Here is a 14,845-nt window from a genome sequence, read left to right as displayed (position 1 = left end):
ATCATAGGGGTCGATCTGCTGATCATAACCAATCACCATATTAAGTTCGAAGTTCCTAGGCCTAAGGGTTCTTTTGTTATTGATCAGAAACCGTTTTTACCCAAGAGGTCAATGTGACCTTGACCTTTGACCCCTTGACCCCAAAATCAATAGGGGTTATCTACTTGTCATGACCAATCACCATACCAAGTTTGAAGTTCCTAGGCCTAAGGGTTCTTTAGTTATCACTCGGAAACCATTTGGTCTACGGACCGACGGACCGACGGACCGACAAGTGCAAAGCAATATACCCCCTTTTCTTCGAAATGGGGGCATAACAATAAGAACAGTTAAGAACTAGACGCCTTACGGCCCTTTAACTATACAGCAGAACGTATTCGTTACTGACAAGCCTAAACTGTAAGATAGCACATTTTCAATTTGAAATTATACAAGGATTCAACAAGGATAATGCATATGCAAGATAAATAAATTAATTTAGTATAACCAAGATAGACAGTTATGTTGCAAACGGCCACTTTATTTATAAATGTACTTCAGAAAATAATTATTAATATAGCTTAGTGCCAGGTGTTATATATACTACTCACAATTATTAATGTATGTTATTTTAGACGTTTCGTGCTTTAATTAAATATGAGAAGTCAATATTTTGGATCCCTTTGGATGATGTTCCTATAGTTACATATTAATTAAACACTAAACATTATCGATATCAAGTTTTTTCCTGACTTTATCTCATTAAATTGTGATTAAAAAGGATTTAGAATGTGTTGTCGTATTGTTTAAAAGGAAAAGGTGGCAATTTAACGAATGAAAATGTATGGTTATTAATGAATTTGTTTTAAATTAAATTCATTTATTAAAATTTAGAGGATGTTTGAAATTTGAACAATGTATAGATACAAATATCAAACATGGGCTGTAAAAGTTATATGTCAATAACACAGTATTGATGTAAGAGTGGATGTAAATTGCATTACATGTTATTTGCAAATAAGACATTTTTATCTACGTACGAAAGAGTAATCGTAGATCTTCAAGGCCGCCTTTTGCATATGGGAAAGTCACCTATTTGAAGAAAAATTAAAGCCTTATCACAATAATAGATACTGCTCAATACCTAAACTGATGATAGGTTGTGGTTAACTATATTTTTATAATTGTCTAGAAATCATAATATTGTTATAGCTTACACTTGCTTGATAGATATCTTTAACTAAAACGCATCAACATTTACTTAGTGTGATATTATTATTATTATACACTGACAACACATATATCAGTATTTCTTGTTATATTCATAACACAAAGTACGGTGTATAAACGTAGATTCGATAAAAGTTGGGTGTTTAGTTGGTTTGATTTCTTCAGTAAGGATCTTATTAGTCTAAATGTGGGAAATATGTGTCTAAACATAATGATATCATTTAGCGAAATCACCCCTATTTGATTAATGGTGATTTTGTCATTATTGGAGACATCGCTATCTTTATCATTATTTGCAATAGACGATGTTATTATCAAAAGTTGATTACCATATTGCCTTATGTGTCTTTTACTATAATTATACTTTACAGCTTCCAAAAATTGTCCGGTACAAATTTACTAGGATATGTAGCATTGAATTTCAATTTTTGTAGAATGTTATAAATGTTAATATTATAGTATTATTATGACATTTTAAGATAATTTTCTGAATAATGTTAAATTTTATGTATTTCATTTTGTAATTTAAACAGCTAGTGCATGTTGCCATAATGATACTAGTAACACACCAGGCGTATATTTAACTTAAAAAACACACTTATGCATTCATTACTTTGTGCCAAAAGATTCACGTATGTTTATTTATAATTAAAAATTAACTACGATTGCGTGCAGAAACATAAACAACATTATGCTAAATTGAAAGCCAGCTGTTTCCGTGATAATTTCTGATAACTTTCCATTCATGATGCCAAATAAGACACTATTACACGGGAAGCAAATTTATAGCGTGCAGAAAACTGTCGATAGTGTGAGATAAGTTCATCAAATTAAAGAAAAGAAAATAGACAATGAGTTCATCGGGTCAGACAAAATGCTCATTTGGTAATGATGATAAAGACGATTTGTCAATACAATTACATTGATTGTATTGAGAAGATTGTTATCTTATGACAGTTCGTGCCAATGAAATCTCTCTATTTTTTTAATGTTACCGAAATATTTATACAGTGTTGTAACTGAACTGCGTGTATTAAATTTATACAATAAATGAGACTATTTAATGGACTCTGCCTTTTTTCATAATTCACTCCATTTGACTAGGCGATGATAACTGTAAGTGATTAATTAAGTTATATACAGAGTTTTATGAAATTAGTTTCCCGCTTCACTTCGTTCACTCGAAAATTAATTTATTAAAACTCTGTCTACCGACAGATACATAACCGATACATAAATGATGTGTTCTAATTTTAATGAAAATCCATATGCTATGGTTTGTAGTAAAAATTATAACTAATAAATAAATATGTCTATACAAAGAATAAAAATGTATCTGAACCATAATTTAACCTAAATACATTTTTGTATTTTCTTAGGGTTCATAATGACCGTAATAAAGTATTATTTCTCTTTTAATTTAAACTGTTTTGCTATTTTGAAATGTGTCTATAATAAATGTATGTAGATAAAATTGCATTTTTCGTCGTGTGTGTAATATCAATAGAATGATGAAGTATTACCATTCAGAACAGAACAAAAACTTTATTTCAGCCAATGTACAAATCTGTAGAAATATAGTCATTCAAATGATTCAAATATAAGTCACATTCCATAAACATGTTATAGTAAAATATTAGTTCACGGTATTGTTATAATTGTGCATACACAAATAATATTGAAATGTAACCAAAGCAAGTTGTATGCGTTATTTCTCGATTTTACAAAAAGTACAACGAAAATAACTTTTAATCCATGCCTAACCATTGATCACGTGACTTTAAAAAAGATTTGGTTTTAATGTCAATATGTATTTCAACATTTTAGATTAAGCATTTGAATGCCAAACCAAATATTGTTATTCGTGGCTTGATTTGCAATTACCACTTAACAAAGCTATTATCGTCTGAAATGCTGCCAATTGTTTCACTTTTTAAGTTTATAGAGGTTATTATTTGGAATATTTATATAGATAGAGGAAAATAATAAATATTGTTATATTTTATAGATCTTTAAATCAACGATTTATTTAATACACATTTCCGATTATAAACTCAATAGAGATCAGTAAAATAACGTGTATCTCGTTACCAAAATTTAGCGTTTAGTTTAGTGCGTTTATAACAGAATAATGTTCTAAAGGTTTCAAAACTAAACTACATCTGCTAAATTTTCAAATATAGCATTAACTATAATGTCTAGTAAGTAACAAAGATGAAAATAAAAAATAAAATATAATGTAGATGTTGATAAAAAATTTATTTTGAATTTGAAGAAAATCCATGAAGAAAAAATTAGAAAGTTAAATAATGAATAAGAATTCAAAGTTTAAGGAGGAGATAATGCTGGAAATATGGATTCTAGATTTATAAACCTTGTCATATTATTTCGATGTGGGATTTTAAAGTAAATCCTATAAGGAATAAAGAAGTTGGAGTAAAAAATACCAATTTCTCGAAAAAAATCTAAGTTCAAGGGGGACATAATTCTGGAAATGGTCTTGCTATAGTATTTAACCTTCTCACAAATGTTGAGTGATAATAAGAAACATATATATGAAGTTTGAAGTAGATACATTAAGAAATAAAGAAGTTTTTTAAAAAAGACAACATTTTTTTCATAAAAATTCTAAGTTCAAGGGAGTTAATTCTGATAATTTGTGTGCTAGAGTTGTAAACATTGTCACATATGATGTGGTTGATGACCAGAATTTTATATTTAAAGTTTGAAGTAAACACCTTAAGAAATAAAGAACTTATAGTGAAAAAGCGTTAAACTTCAAATCAGAAATCTTGACATTCAGTCTATTTGTTGCCATAGCAACCAGAATTTTCAACATTGGAAGAAAAGAAAAAAATGTGCATAATTGCCAGACTGCCATATACCCATATTTCAAGTTTCATAAAAATATTTTCAGTACTTTTTGAGTTATCACTGGATCCAGTTTATGTGTTAAATTTGCCATATTTTCAGTCTATTTGTTGCCATAGCAACCAGAATTTTCAACATAGGAAGAAAAGAAAAAGACGTACCAGAAAATTATATTTAAAGTTTGAAGTAAACACCTTAAAAAATAAAGAACTTATAGTGAAAAAGCGTAAAACTTCAAATCAGAAATCTTGAAATTCAGTCTTTTCAACATAGAAAGAAAAGAAAAAGACGTGCATAATCTCCATACTGCCATTTATCCATATATCAAGTTTCATAAAAAATATTTTCAGTACTTTTTGCGTTATCGCGGGATCCAGTTTTGCGGACGGACGGACTGTCGGACTGACAGACAGACAGACGGACAGACGGACGGAGGGTAAACCTAAAGTCCCATCCGGTTAAACCGGTAGGGGACTAATAAATAAATATGTCAATTTGAAGAATAAAAATGTATCTGAACCATAATTTAACCTAAATACATTTTCGAATTTTCTGAGGATTCATAATGACCGTAATAAAAGTATTGTTTCTCTTTTAATTTAAACTGTTTTGCTATTTGAAATGTGTCTATAATAAATATATGTAGATACAATTGCATTTTTAGTAGTACCGGTATGTGTAATATCAAAAGAATGATGAAGTATTATCGTTAAGAACAGAACAAAAACTTTATTTCAGCCAATGTACAACTCTGTAGAAATATAGTCATTCAAATGATTCAAATATAAGTCACATTCCATAAACATGACATAGTAAAATTTTAGTTCACGGTATTGTTATAATTTTGCAAACACAAATAATATTGAAATGAAACCAAAGCAAGTCAATGCGTTATTTCTTGATTTTACAAAATGTACACAAAAATAACTTTTAATCCATTTTTTCACAGCGCACACAAAATGCCTAACCATTGATCACGTGACTTTAGAAAAAAGATTTGTTTTAATGTCAATCCGTATTTCTACATTTTAGATTAAGCATTTGAATGCCAAACCAAATATTGTTATGCAATAACCATTTAACAAAGCTATTATCGTCTAAAATGTTGCCAATTGTTTAACAAGGACATTATTTGGAATATTAATATACGTAGAGGAAAATACTAAAAAAAAATATTTTTTATAGATCTTTAAATTAACGATTTATTTTATTCTTTAAAATTAAGCGTTAAGTTCAGTGCATTTATAACGCATTAATGTTCTGAATGTTTGATAACTAGATTGATGTGAATCATTCTTACATAGAAAGTTTGAACGAATTAATATTGGTTAACTTTTATTCATGTCAACGTAAAGGTATTTTGTCCCGCCGCGATGTTATTAGCACACAGTACTACAACTATGACTTTGCAACAGATGTTCAATATTATTTATTGATATAAATACTTTGAGGGAATTAGAAATAGCAAGATGTTTGTTTTTATTCAAAAATGTTATATGTTAGCATATTTACTAAACAAATTTAACGTATCATTTATATTGCTAGTATCTGCTAGTAAACATGTATCTATTAAGTACATCTATATCGTGGCCAATAATATTTCAATATATGTTTATTATTATATTCTATTTGTTTTGTGTCATTTTTTTTCTATGAGAAAGAAACAGTAAATCAATTTGACAACGCTTTAAGTACAGTCTTTGTCCCTTTTCATTAAATAAAAATGTGTGCCTGGAACACATTTTGTACATATTCATTTATTAATAACAAGAAATATACGTGTTTCCTTTAGCAGTGTTTCTATTTTTCTTACTAAAGATCCAGTCATTTAAATTGCCCTGTCATTAATAAGCTTCTCAGCTATTTCCTCCTTTCATTCACTTATTGCTCTTAATATTTGATGTAATAGTGTGCTCAAAAGTATGCTCATAACATGTTATTAAAAGAATACGTATCATAGATAAAATAGCGGAAAGATGAAATAAACGTTTGTTCTTTGATTAAAACACTCGGTCAATAATTAATATAAACCTCCATAACGAGAATGCCCTTGCAGCAATAGAAAACTTTTAATTAAGTTATATTTGATGTTATCACAATGTAGCAATTATTGATTTTCCTGGAATTATATCAAAACAGATTTTCATTCCTTAATTCTTTCTCCAAGGAATTCTCAAAAGAACAAGATAAATAATATTTAATTGGAAAAATGAAGTATATACCAGTCTTGCTTCATCTTTTATTATTAGAAATTCAGGATTATTAAATGTACAACATATCCTCTTTAAGGGGGAAATTAAAAGTACAGCTTCAAAAACATTCTTGAAGCTGTTTATGTCTATTTTTTCTTCTTTTAACTTTGATAAGCTACTAGACAATTTCTTTGCGTTTTCTACACATGATAGACTTGGAATGTGATTTAGTTCGTTCCACTGTAGGTATTTATTTAAAACATTTGTTAGTAACATATAGATGTATTTTTGAAATATTGGAAATGAGTTTATGGTGTAAACTAATTATCAAACATTATTATTAGAAATTAAACAAATCACAATATTACGATATTTTATAATCCATCTATATTTATTATGGAAATGCCAGTCTATTGAGGAATCTCCAAAGCATCTTATATTGATAGTCATTCAGTTTATCAGTCTTAAATGACAATATTTTTATAAATCAGACTAGGGATTTTGTAAAATATTCCTTAAAATTACAAAATAATTTTATAACAAAAGTAACGGTAAAGATATATAACGGATGCTGAACAATACGGCCCTTATACGTTACGGCATTACTCATTCGTGACTGGCAAGATAGCATATTGTTTATTTTAGATGGACTCATACAAACGACTTACTCATGTGCAAAGCGGCCTTCAGCTTTTCTAAACGTGAAATATGTTATTTTTAGATAAATCGTTTCATATACTTGCCAAGGCTGCCGTAGGTAAAGTACATAAACAATAAGGAAAGCCCTCAATACCTCTAATAAACCGGTCCGCTTTTTATATGTAAATAAGTAGAGAGGACGATTCGTTTCCCGATCGTCTATTTTTAGAAACGAACGTCACTGGCATGCAATAAATATCTCTCGGGACACTGTATTGAAGAACGCGTAACTATGATATGATGCATTTTTTCAAGATAAATAACTGAAATACTTGGTTTGAAATAACACAGAACTGTTATTCTAACAACAAAAAAGCATACACATAAAAACGTATAGTCTATAGTAATGCTCTTAATGCAATGACTCAGCATTATGACAATTTATCAAAAGAATAATTAATTAAATCTAGTATAAACAAGACAGACTGTTATGTTTTAAAAGCCATACTATTTATAAATTTACTTCAGAAAATAATTAAAATTAATATTGCTAAGTGCCAGGTGTTATAGACTACTCAAACTTAATAATGTATGATATTCTACACGTTTCGTGCTTTAATTAAAGTTAATACATCTGTATCAAAAATTAGGATATTTTCGTATGATGTACATATATTTATTTATTAATTTAACAGTAAATATTATAGATATTAAATTTTTCTAGACTTTATCTCCTCAAAATGGTGTATAAAAGGGCCGTTGAATGTGTTGATGTTTGTTTAAATAGAAAAGATGGTATTTTATCAAATAGAAATGTATGGTTATTTCAGATGATACATTCTTTATGTAGTGAATTAATTTGATATAATTTTATTAGAATTAAGAGCATGCGTCGAAATTTGAACATTATATAGACACAAATGTCAAATATTGACTGTAAAATTATATGTCCATAGCACGTTATTGATGTTAGATTGAAAGCAAATGGCATTGAATGTTATTTGCATATAAAATTGTTTTATTTATGAAAGAGTTATCGCGGAACCTTCAAGGCCGCCTTTACAGAATGGAAAGTCAACTATTTGAAGAAAGGTCTGATATTGCACATTTCTTAAACAGATAAATATTTCAAATAATACATTTCGATATCTGGCTTTTTATAATTGTCTAGAAATAAATAATTGTTATAACTTACACTTCTTGAATATATAACTTATAACAAAAAAGCAACAATAATTTCCTACTTACACAATGGCAACAAATATATCAGTATTCCTTGTAATAATCGTTTCACAAACTACAGAGTGTATCAACGTTGATTCGATAAAAATTGAGTGTTTAGTTGTTTGGCTTTTATTATTGTTTTTATATTAATTATTTGTATTAAGTGCTTTTTATATACGTTTCGTTTGGGTTTTTTTTGTTGTTGCTTTGTGTTTTTTTGTGTTTATGGAATGCCCTTTTTAAGAAAATTAATTATTATCTTTATCATCAGTCATATATATTTTTTTGGTTAGGAGTTCCTTCAGTCAACTCTAAAATTCGTGCAACATTTTTTCTATTTTTGCTGTTAAATGATTTACAAAGTTAACCCTGTGTATGCTTTTACTTTTTTACGTCTTATAAAATCTTATTATTTAAACAAAAAGCCTTCAATTTTGTTTACAAAATTAATTCAGCAAGAATCATTACGTCTTATAAAAGTTATATCAATAGGGGTTATTATGTCTATTAATCGACACTCACTCATGTTGTAAGGCTTGTAACTAAGCTTGCACACGTTTTAACACGCATTTTTTGTTTTCTTTTGATTTGTTTCAAAAGTTTTTATCATCAATTGTAAAGTAAAATCTAAAATAGCATCAACATTTTACAACAAATCTATTATAAGATATGTATCATATTTATGGATTTCCCTTGTTTTATTACAGTAACACGTGCTTCAGGGTGCTAAAAACAAGGGATTTTCTCTTTTACATGTAATCTACTTGTTTACAGCCGGTTATAATCTATCAGAAGGTATGTTTTGAATCTTTTCTACAAATCTACCACGCATTTCATCAGTACCTTTGAAATCAATACAATCGACCGATAAACTTGTTCCCTTTCTCTACATTTTGTCATAAATTACTTTATTATTTTGTTTGCTAGGAGATATATAGGATATTGAATGAATTAAGTTCAATAAATTTCACGAATATAATATTCTATTCATAACATACCCAAAAAAGACTGTTTACAGTGATTTTGCATTTGCTATATAGTAACGCTAACATTAGCGCGTCTTTACACTATGTTTATAACGCAAATGACGTCATGTCTAAATATATGCATCGTTGCGCAATACCATTTTCATTTCTACGGAGTCGCAAAAGCGGCACAGATATGTGATCAATACAAAAAAGTTATAACCAGTCATAAATATTGTATGTCGAAGGACATTTCAAATCAGACCGCTACAATTGTATACATTTGTTTTGCTAAATAAATTATTAGTTTTATCTTGATTAAACGGGTTGGTTTTATTGTTTACTAAAGTTTATATTGAATAAAAGAATAACAAATTACATTTCCCGGTAAACGACATCTATATATAGAGTAGACGATGTTTTTTAGAAACAAAGTAATACAATCATTTTTTAATATATATTTACTTAATGTAATTGAATTTTGTATGAAATCACTCTGCTGTGACGCATCTAGAATTCTTCGTAGAGTAAACAAATATACTATTTACAGGATATTTTAGGTCTAATTTAAGGACATATGTGTCAAAAGAAAATGATATTATTAAAGGGAAATCACTCCTATTTGATTTTGTCATTATTGAAGACGCCGCTATCAATACAATTATTCTCAGTAGACGATGTCATTATGAAAAGATGATTACCATATTGTCTTATCTGACTTTTTCTATTATACTTTACAGTGGCAGTTGTTTAACTTTTCAACCATTGTGGGACTGGGAAATGTCCTTCAGTTCGTTACATGTATTTATTGTAACAGTGAAATTTTGTTCCTTTTGTTCATTAAGTTTTTTTAAATTATTTTTGAAAGTATGTAACTATATTAAACTTTATTGAAAATCATCTACACATATATGGACATGCCTTTTAAACATACTTGTTATGAATGTATGTGATGCCCTTAGGTTTAAAGCTGATTACATTTCTTCTTTTATGTACTTTTTAAACAAACATTTGTCGTGTTTATTTGTTGATTAGTTTTTTTCTTATTATAAAGATTTTACTATAAATCAATACAAACTTAAAATGCGTAAAGTGGAGTCATAGCTGTTATATAACTTATGGTACAAACTGGTAAAATTATTATTCCCCTACTGCCAAATGACTTGATTAATCAAAATTCTTTCAAATAAAAAATGTTTTTGCCTTTTACTTTCTAATAGCAAAACTCAACTTTAATCTTTTTAAACGAAACTTTATTTTTTGTCACATTCGTCGTTGAACGGTTTGCCAAAATATTCCCGATATAAATTTACTAGGGTATGTAGTCTTAAATTTGAATCATTGTAGAAATGTTTTCTATGATTATATAAAAATCTTTTGATGACCTTTTTAAGGTAATTTTCTAAATGATGTTACATGCTTTGTGTTTTATATTGTAATTTAAATAGCTTATGTCTGTTGCAATAATAATAATAATAAAAGTAACACACAAGGCGTATATTTAACTTACAAAACACACGTATGCATTACTTTGTGCCAAGAGATTCACGTATGTTTATTTATAAACTAAAATTAACTATGATTGCGTGCAGTAACACCATTATTCTAAATTTAAAGCAAGCTGTTTCTGTGTTAAATTCTAATAACTTTTACTTCATGTTAACAAATAATACACTATCACACGGGAAGCGAAATTATAGCGTGCAGAAAACTGTCGATATTGTGAGATAAGTTCATCAGATTAAAGAAAAGAAAATAGACAATAAGTTCATCGGGTCTGACTTTATATGCATGTAGTAATAATTATGAAGATGATTTGTATATACAATTACATAGCTTGATTGTATTGAGAAGATTGTTATCTTATGACAGTTCGTCAAAGTTTGTCTTCCAATGAAATCTCTCTATTTTTTTTAAATGTTACCGAAATATTTAACATACAGTGTTGTAACTGTATTTATACAATAAATGAGACTATTTAATGGACTCTGCCTATTTTCATAATTCACTCGACTTGACTAGGCGAGGATAACTGTAAGTGGGTTATAAGTTATACACAGAGTTTTATGAAATTAGTTTCTCGCTACACTTCGTTCAATCGAAAATTAATTTATTAAAACTATGAAGTACTTAGTCTATAATTTTAATGAAAATTCATATGCTATGGCTTGTAGTAAAAATTATAACTAATAAATAAAGATGTCTATTTTAAGAATAAAAATGGAGCGGAACCATAATTTAATCTAATTACATTTTTGTATTTTCTTAGGGTTCTTAATGACCGTAATGAAAGTATTGTTTTTCTTTTAATTTAAAATGTTTTAATATTTTGAAATGTGTCTATAATAAATATATGTAGATAAAATTGCATTTTTCGTCGTGTGTGTTATATCAATAGAATGATGAAGTATTACCATTCAGAACAGAACAACAACTTTATTTCAGCCAATGTACAACTCTGTAAAAAGTATAGTAATTCAAATGATTCAAATATTCAAGTCACATTCCATAAACATGTCATAGTAAAATATTAGGTATTGTTATAATTGTGCAAACACAAATAATATTGAAATGTAACCAAAGCGAGTTGTATGCGTTATTTCTTGATTTTACAAAATATACAGCGAAAATAACTTTTAATCCATGCCTTACCATTGATCACGTGACTTTAAAAAAGATTTGTTTTAATGCCAATCCGTATTTCTTCATTTTAGATTAAGCATTTGAATGCCAAACCAAATATTGTTATTCACGGATTGAATTGCGATTACCATTTAGCAAAGCTATTATCATCTAAAATGCTGCCAATTATTTAACTTTTAAAGTTTATGGAGGACATTATTTGGAAGATTTATATAGACGGAAGAAAATAATAAACATTGTTATATTGTAAAGACCTTAATATTAACGATTTATTTCATACTTATGTCCGATCATAAATTCTATAGCGATCACTATATTAACGTGTATCTCGTTACCAAAACTTAGCGTTAAGTTGAGTGCATTTTTAAAACATTAATGTTCTGAATGTTTGATCACTAGATTGATGTGAATCATTCTAACATAGAAAGTTTGAACAAATTAATATTGGTTAACTTTTATTAATGTCAACGTAAAGGTATTTTGTGCCGCCGCAATGTTATTAGCACATAGTACTACATTTATGTCTTTGCAACAGATGTTCAATATTATTTATTGATATAAATACTTTAAGGGAATTAGAAATAGCAAGATGTTTGTTTTTATACAAAAATGTTATATGTTAGCATAGTTACTAAACAAATTTACGTATTATTTATACTGCTTGTATCTGCTAGTATACATGTATATATTAAGTACATCTATGTCGTGGCTAATCATATTTCAAAATATGTTTATTATTATATTCCATTTGTTTTGTGTCATTTTTTTCTATGAGAAAGAAACAGTAAATCAAATTGACAACGCTATAAGAACAGTCTTTGGCACTTTTCATTAAATAAGAATGTGTGCCTGGAACACATTTTTTACATTTTCATTTATAAATAACAAGAAATATACATTTTTCCTTAAGCAGTGTTTCTATTTTTCTTACTACAGATTTAGTCATTTAAATTGCCCTGTCATTAACCAGCTTCTCAGCTATATATGACTAAGTTTCAAATTTTCAATTTATTATTGTATTAATAGAAATACAAGAAACATCGGTGCTGTAAATTTAGAAATTTATCCTCCTTTCGTTTTAGCACTTATTGCTCTTATTATTTTATGTATAAGTGTGCTCAAAAGTATGTTCATAACATGTTATTACAAGAATACGTATCATAGATAAAATAGCGGAAAGATAAAAGAAACGTTTGTTCTTTGATTAAAAACTCGGTCAATAATTAATATAAACCTCCATAACGAGAATGCCCTTGCAGCCAGAGAAAACTTTTGATGAAGTTATATTTGATCTTATCACAATGTAGCAATTATTGACTTTCCTGGAGTTATATCAGGACAGATTTTCATTCCTAAATTCTTTCTTCGAGTAATTCTCAAAAGAACAAGATAAATAAAACATAATTGGAAAAATGAAGTATATACCAGTATTGCTTCATCTTTTATTATTAGAAATTCAGGATTATTAAATGAACAACATATCCTCTTTAAGGGGGAAATTAAAAGTACAACTTCAGAAACATTCTGGAAGTTGTTTATATCTCCTTATTTCTTCTTTTACCTTTGACTAGATACTAGCATTTTGAGTTTGTTTTTTTACACATGATTGGGTTGGAATGTGGTTTTGTTCGTTCCACTGTGGGTATTTATTTAAAACATTTGTTGGTAACATATGGATGTATTTTTGTATATATTACAAATGGGCGGACTGGTGTAAACTTATGATCAAACATCATAATTAGAAATTAAACAAATCACAATATTACGATGCTTTACTATTAAATGTTTTATCTTTCATTATACAGATGCTTCCAAATCGACTTTTAAAATCATATTTTATCTTAAACTTTTTATGAATTTTTTTATGTAATTATGGTAGTTGGAAATAGTATTTAATTAGACTGTTTTCGGAGATTCTTTTTTTAACAATAAGCAAAGTAGTCTGACTGTAAGAGTATTTCTTTTAAATTAATGAAAATGTCAGTCTATTGAGGAATCTATAAACACTCCTCAAAGATTTTAAATGGCAAAATATTTATTTAAAAAAGCGTTTTGTAAAATTCAACAAAGTATCAAAAATTATTTTATAACAAAAGGAACGGTAAAGAACGAAACTAGACGCATCACGTCTCTTATACGTTAACCTTTTACCCCATGAGCATATTGCGAAAAATGGCCGTTTTTATTGAAAAGCCTCCTGTAACAAGTTCAAACTGCTATGAAACTATGAAAAATGCGTCAATACTAATGAAACTTGGCACAAATGTTGACTACACCATAGCCTCTGTAACAGCATGCTCAATGGTAAATTTCCTGTTACCATGGCATCTCAAAATTGCCAAAAATTACTATTTTGCATTGTTTTTTACCATCAAAACTGATTTCAAAGTGCTGCAACTTCTCAATGAATTGAGATAGAGTAAAAGGCTTTTCAGCGTGGGTTACTAGTTACCCTAAGATCGACCTGAGGCCATTTTTAGCCTGTCACATGTCCAAAATTTTCTTGGAGATGACGGGGACTCCGCCCCCCTTCAAACCCCCCAAACAGAAGGGGGCACATCCCCCTTCTGTCAACCCCCTGATGTAATATTTGGATGGGGGACGGCGCCGAAAAAGTGGTCATTTTTTTAACAACATTTCTTAAACGAAAAACAGTGTTTAAGGCCTAAATAGGGCATTTTTTCACTGTTTGAGGCCTCAAAAGGGGAGGGGGCAAAAAGCCATCGAAACACGCTTATATAAGGGAAAAGGTTAAAGCACTACTCATTCGTGATTGACAAGCATAAAACTGAAAGACAGCATGTTTCAATATTAGATGACAATTTCCAGTTCATTTAGAAATCATATGTGTTAATAAAAACATAAAGAGGAAATAAAAACCTTCTGAATCTAAGGCAATCCGAATACCATCATTTAATTTCTTTTTATTAACCAATAAAAACAAAATGATATGTTCTTAATGTTTCCTTGGAGAGGAGAATTTAAAAATAGCACCTCTTATATATGTTATAAGTGATCAAGATGTACTTGAATGACAAGTTGTTCAGATAACCTTAAAAGTTTGTTTTAAATGAAGGTTTTAATATTTTCAAATGATCTACT

The sequence above is a fragment of the Ruditapes philippinarum genome, unplaced genomic scaffold (assembly GCF_026571515.1).
Source record: "Ruditapes philippinarum isolate M1 unplaced genomic scaffold, ASM2657151v2 ctg14936_1_1_1_1, whole genome shotgun sequence".
Classification (NCBI taxonomy): Eukaryota; Metazoa; Mollusca; class Bivalvia; order Venerida; family Veneridae; genus Ruditapes; species Ruditapes philippinarum.
This window is presented reverse-complemented; position numbering follows the sequence as displayed.